This window comes from Cupressus sempervirens, chromosome 7 (genome assembly GCF_028749045.1).
Source record: "Cupressus sempervirens isolate cs-2001-9-10 chromosome 7, ASM2874904v1, whole genome shotgun sequence".
Taxonomy (NCBI): Eukaryota; Viridiplantae; Streptophyta; class Pinopsida; order Cupressales; family Cupressaceae; genus Cupressus; species Cupressus sempervirens.
The window spans coordinates 314,068,904-314,074,903 of NC_143124.1; positions in this window are offsets into that span (position 1 = coordinate 314,068,904).

The window sequence follows — 6,000 nt, forward strand, 5'->3', positions numbered from 1 at the left end:
TCACACCCCCCCCCCTCTCAGTTATTCTAAATAATTCTAACAATTGGTATCAGAGCTCACTGCTGATTTGTTTCAAGGTACTAGTAGTAGGAAGATCAAGATGTCCAAGAGAGAAGTTCTCTAGCTAAACAAAGACAACTTTGTTGCATGGCAAAGTCTGATGAAGCTACACCTTAGATCAATAGTTGACTATGCACAAAATTCAATTATAGTTGATCATGTAGACCCTACAGGACCCCTCACTATAGATGATATGAGCAAGAAGAAGGAGCACAATCAAGCAATGTTAGATATTGCTTCAGCACTAAGCTATGTCGAGTATGATGACATCAAAGGATGTGATACTTCACATCAGATGTGGAATACATGATCACGAATCTATGGAGGAGATGACAATTTCAAGAAAGCCAAAAGAGAAAGCCTAAGAGGAAAATTTGATGATATGAAAATGGAAGAAGGAGAGAATGTTGCTCAATACAGTGCAAGGATGAAGGAAGTAGTTAGTGTCATAAGAAGCCTAGGAGGATAGTTAGCAGAAGAAATAGTATGCAGCAAGTACTTGAGAACTTTGCTTCCCATCTATGCTATAAGAGTATCTGCCATCCAAGAGCTAAGGTGTGTACTAGGCAAGACAGTGACATTTGAAGGAATAATTGGAAGACTCACTGCCTTTGAGTTATCCAACTTTGACAACTACAAGCCAGAAAACTTTGAATCTACATTCAAAGCTAAGATGACAATAAAAGACAATGATGAGGTGGAAACAAAGAAAAAGAATGGAAAAGAAAAGTATGTATCTAATGACAGCAACACTAATGAATATGATGTAAACCAATGGGAGGCATTACTAGAAAGAAGATTTCACAGAGTAAGAGGCAAATTCAAAGGTAAGCTACCAATCATTTGTTTCAATTGTAATGAAGTTGGTGACATTGTAGCTAGATGCACACAAAAGAAAAATTACAAGGATGGAGGCAACATCAAGAACAAGCAAGAGGAAAAAAAGGACTATAATGGTAAAGGCAAAAGATGCTACATTATTGAAGAAGACTTTGACAAAAATGATGATGAAGTAGTCTGTGTGGCTATGAGGGATGAATCAGATGAAGAAGAAGCAACTGCCCTTGTAACCTACATGAACAAGAATGATAGATGGATCATAGACAACAGATGCTCTCATCACATCGCTAGAGACAAAAGTAAGTTCATTTCCTCTATTCAATATGAAGGAAATAGTGTTAGATTTCATAACAATGAACCATGTGAGATCAAAGGGAAAGGTAGTATCAAGCTTACTAAAAAGATATCATGTGATAATGCATACTATGTTGAAGGACTAAATTATAACTTTTTAAGTGTCTCACAGTTAGGCAACATAGGATGTAAGGTTGAATTTGAAAAAGGAATTGTTAAGATTTATGATTCTCAAGGAAGTCTAATAGGAAAAGGTGATCAGACTAGGAGTAATTTGTTTTACCTTGACATGGAAGATTCTTCTTGTCTTATTGTTCAAATTGATGATATATGGTTATGGCATGAGAGGCTATGTCATGTAAATTTTGACAATCTGATAAGCATCAGCAAAATGAAGAAAGTCAGAGGACTATCAAAGTTGAAGAAACCTGATAACATCATGTGCAAACAATGCCAACTAGGGAAGATGACCAAGTCAACTTTCAAAAGTAAGACTTATACTTCTAATGAAGTATTAAAGCTAGTTCATACTGACTTGTGTGGTCCTATAGAAGTACAAAGCTACAAAGGTGACAGATACATAATGCTATTTGTAGATGACTATTCGAGGATGATGATAGTCATGTTCTTGAAACAAAAATTAGATGCATTCCAAATTTTCAAATGGTACTTGGCCATAGTTGAGAAAGAAATTGGAAAGAGCCTAAAATGTCTTAGATCTGATAGAAGAGGTGAATTCAAATCAAAAGAATTTGAAGAGTTCTGCAATGAAAGAGGAATCAAAAGGCAGACATCAGCACCTAAGACTCCACCTAAGAATGGTATAGTAGAGAGAAGGAATAGATCAGTTATTAACTGTGCTCGGACCTTAATGATGGAGAAAAATGTTGCACTCAAGTATTAGAGAGAAGTTGTAAGTACTGTAGTCTACACACTCAATAGAGTTCAAGTCAAGAAAGGTACAAATGCAACACCTTTTGAATTATGGTATGGGCATTCTCCTAATGTAAAAAATTTCAAAATATTTGGATGTAAATGCTATATATATAAAGAGTCTAGAAATGGAAAGTTTGATGCAAAGAGTGAGGAAGCCACATTTCTTGGTTATTCTACTAGAAGAAAAGCTTATAAGTGCTTGAATGTTAACACTAACAAAGTAGTAGAAAGCACAAATGTGAATTTTGATGAGCTTGCAGAAGTTCAAAATATTGAGAAAACTAAGAAAGCAGAGGAATACAAGACCTTTGTATACTTTTATGAATGTATACCTAATAATGGTGAAGTTGCAACTCAGAATGACAATCAACAACATAATCTAGTATCTGTCAAGTCACAGACAATAAATGTTGAACAATAGACACATTCAGAAGCCAAGCCACATAATACAGAAAATGTCCATTCAGACTTTGCGAACAACCAACATGAAGAAAATGAACAAATATCTGATGGAAATATACATGAAGATTCAAATTCTAAAAGAGACAATATGCAAACAAGGAAAGAACCAGTATTGTCAAAGTATTTATGAAGAAATCATCCTGTAGATCAAATTATTGGAAATAAAGAGGCAAGACCAATGACACGGAATAGACTCTGAAATAAAACATGTATGCTCAGCAAAATGGAACCAAAAACAGTAAGTGAAGCCATAACAGATGATGACTGGTATAATGCTATGAAAGAAGAAATAGAACAATTTGAGAAGAACAAGACGCAGACCTTAGTCTCAAGACCAGCTGATAAGAATGTGATTGGAACCAAGTGGGTGTTCAGAAACAAGTTAGATAAGAATGGTGTAATCACAAGAAACAAGGCAAGATTAGTTTACAAAGCATATGCACAAGAAGAAGGTCTAGATTATGGAGAAACTTTTGCTCCAGTTGCCAGAATGGAAGGAGTAAGGACCTTACTGGCATATGTAGCCTTGAAAGGATTTAAAGTCTATCAGATGGATGCAAAGTCCACATTTCTGAATGGTATACTGTAAGAGGAAGTCTACATAGAGCAACCAAAAGGTTTTGTTGATGAAAAGAACAAAAATAAGGTATGTGAACTCCATAAGGCTCTATATGGATTGAAGCAAGCCCCTAGAGCTTGGTATGAGAGACTTCACAATTATTTGATACAAGTAGGATTTGAAAGAACTAATGATAAAAGCAACATGTACATCAAATTAGAAGAAGGTAAGGATATTCTTGTATCTCAAATATTTGTGGATGATATAGTTTTTAGAGGAAAGGAAGTAATGTTGAAAAGTTTTGCTGACAAAATGAAACATGAGTTTGAAATGTCTATGTTTGGAAAAATCAAACTCTCTGTAGGATTGCAAGTACATTGACTAAAACATGGTATATTTGTGACATAATCAAAATACATCTAGGAGGTACTCAAGAAGTTTAGAGTGGAAGACTCCAAACCAGTCAGCACACCAATGGCAATAGGACATAAGCTATCAAAAAATGATGAATTAGCTAAAGTCAATCAAACAATGTATAGATCCATGATTGGAAAACTACAATATGTTGTACATAGCAGACCAGACATAGCACTAGCAGTTGGTACAGTGGCTAGATTCTCTGCCAATCCTAGAGAAAATCATCTCATGGCAGTAAAGAGGATAATGAGGTATCTCAAAGGAACTAATGATTTTGGCTTATATTACAAAAAGAATGAGAAGTTTGAGCTCAATGCATACACAGACGTAGATTGGGGAGGAAATATTGATGATGGAAAAAGCACAAGTGGAGGAGCATTATTCTTAGGAAAAAGCCTAGTTACTTGGACTAGTAACAAACAAACATGCACATCTCAGTCCTCTGCAGAAGTAGAATACATTGCAATAGCAGTCAATTGCAAAAACATTGTGTGGCTTAAACATCTATTGAAAGGAATGAAAGAAGAGGTAACTAAAACTGTGACACTATATTGTAATAATACAAGTGCTATAAACATATCCAAGAATCCAGTAATGCATGCAAAAACCAAGCATATTGCAATCAAGTATCACTATGTTAGAGATATGGTGGAAGACAAACAAGTGAAGATGGAGTACATTCACACAAAGGAAAAAACTGCAGATATCTTCACCAAACCATTGCCCAAGGATGCATATGAATATCTTAGAGGTGAGTTGGGGGTAATGCCCCTAACTCAAGTAGTCTAAAGCAACATAGAAGTTGCCCTGCATCAACAAGAGTAGATCATTGAAATATAAGAAGTGTGATGCAAAGGATGAAAATAGGAGCAAAAATACCAGATCAGTCACAAGCATGGTGATAGAGGGAGAAAAACATGAAGATGCAAAGTCTCTATTTAGCATGTTAAAGATGCTACATCTTTGGCATTTATGTCAAAGAGGGAGATATATGAGAAACTGATTAGATCAATATCACATAAGGGGGAGATATATATCGATCAATACAAATTAAGAGGGAGATATATATGGAGATATAGATGAAAGATTAGGAATACAGGGTAAGGATGCAGCAGTACAGAAGGAGAAGCAGAACAAAGGATTTAGTTTGTATTAGTTATATACCAAGCAGGAAACGTATGTAATTTTGGTGGTAACTAAGTTGATCAGCGTAATCATTTGATTAGTTTGGTTTTCCATCAATGCCAAGGAGGGAGATTGTTGGAAATGATTGAAAAGATCACGAATGAAGGATAATGGAACTGGTAAAGAATGTTTTCAATCATTGTTTTGTTATTGATGTCAAACTTGCTACTTGCAGGAATGACAATTGCTTTAATGATCCAAATACTATTAATTGGTTGATTGACAAGGAGGTGGCAATCAATAATATGTAACTAGAGTACCTAGAGAAAGGTTGAAGTTATGATAATGTAATGAAGTATAAGGATCAACTAAGCCATTGATAAAATGATGTATTGATGACATACTCTAAGAGGATGGACATAGTGAGATACATCAAAGATGTAAGGATTAACTAAGTTCATTAGAAAGAACCAAGAAAGCTAGTTAAGAGAGGAATAGATTCTTAGTTCAAGAGGAGCAAGTTCAACTTCAGTATAAGCTGAGCGATTACTCAGATGTCGAGTAACATAGAATCCTTCAGTTGTTGACTAGCAAAAAAACATAATGGATGCTGAGTAAGTTTTCAAGTGTCGAGCAAAGCCAAAATCCTTTAGGTGCTGAGTAGTAGAAAAAAATAATGGATGCCAAGTAAGTTTTCAAGTGCTGAGCAAAGCCAAAAAGCTTCAGGTGCTGAGTGCCAATAAATAACATTAAGAAGCTGAGTAACATAGAAGGTGTTGAGCATCAGTAAACCAATAATGTCGATTTGTTGCATTATTTGTTAAAGACAAGATTCGCCAGATCAATAGCGATAAGGTTGTTACATCAAATTTTGTGAAGTAGTTGGAAGTTATGAATGATGATTAGATGTCATAGAATTCTATGTTATCCATGCAAACCAATCCAAGGCAAATGCTAATGGATTTATCATGAAGTTTCCAGAAGAAACAATTTGGAGGGAAAAACAATACTGTTTTCTCAAGAGAAAATTAAGATTTGAGTGGGAAATCAAGAAAAAAACTTCTTTATAAGGAGTTATAGGTCAGAGATCAAGTGTGCATGCAAGAGAGGGAATTGGTCCTAAGTGTGATCATGCGAAGAAGCCAAGAGGAGTAAGAACAGAGCATCAAGACTCTGAGTTGATCAAGTGACAAGAGATTGTATTGGCATAATGAGTGGAAGAACTCAAGGAGATAGATCTTGAAGGGTGAACAAGCTATCAACACTGCAAGGAAGAGAAGCCAAGCATAGAAAAGAATTGAAGAGTG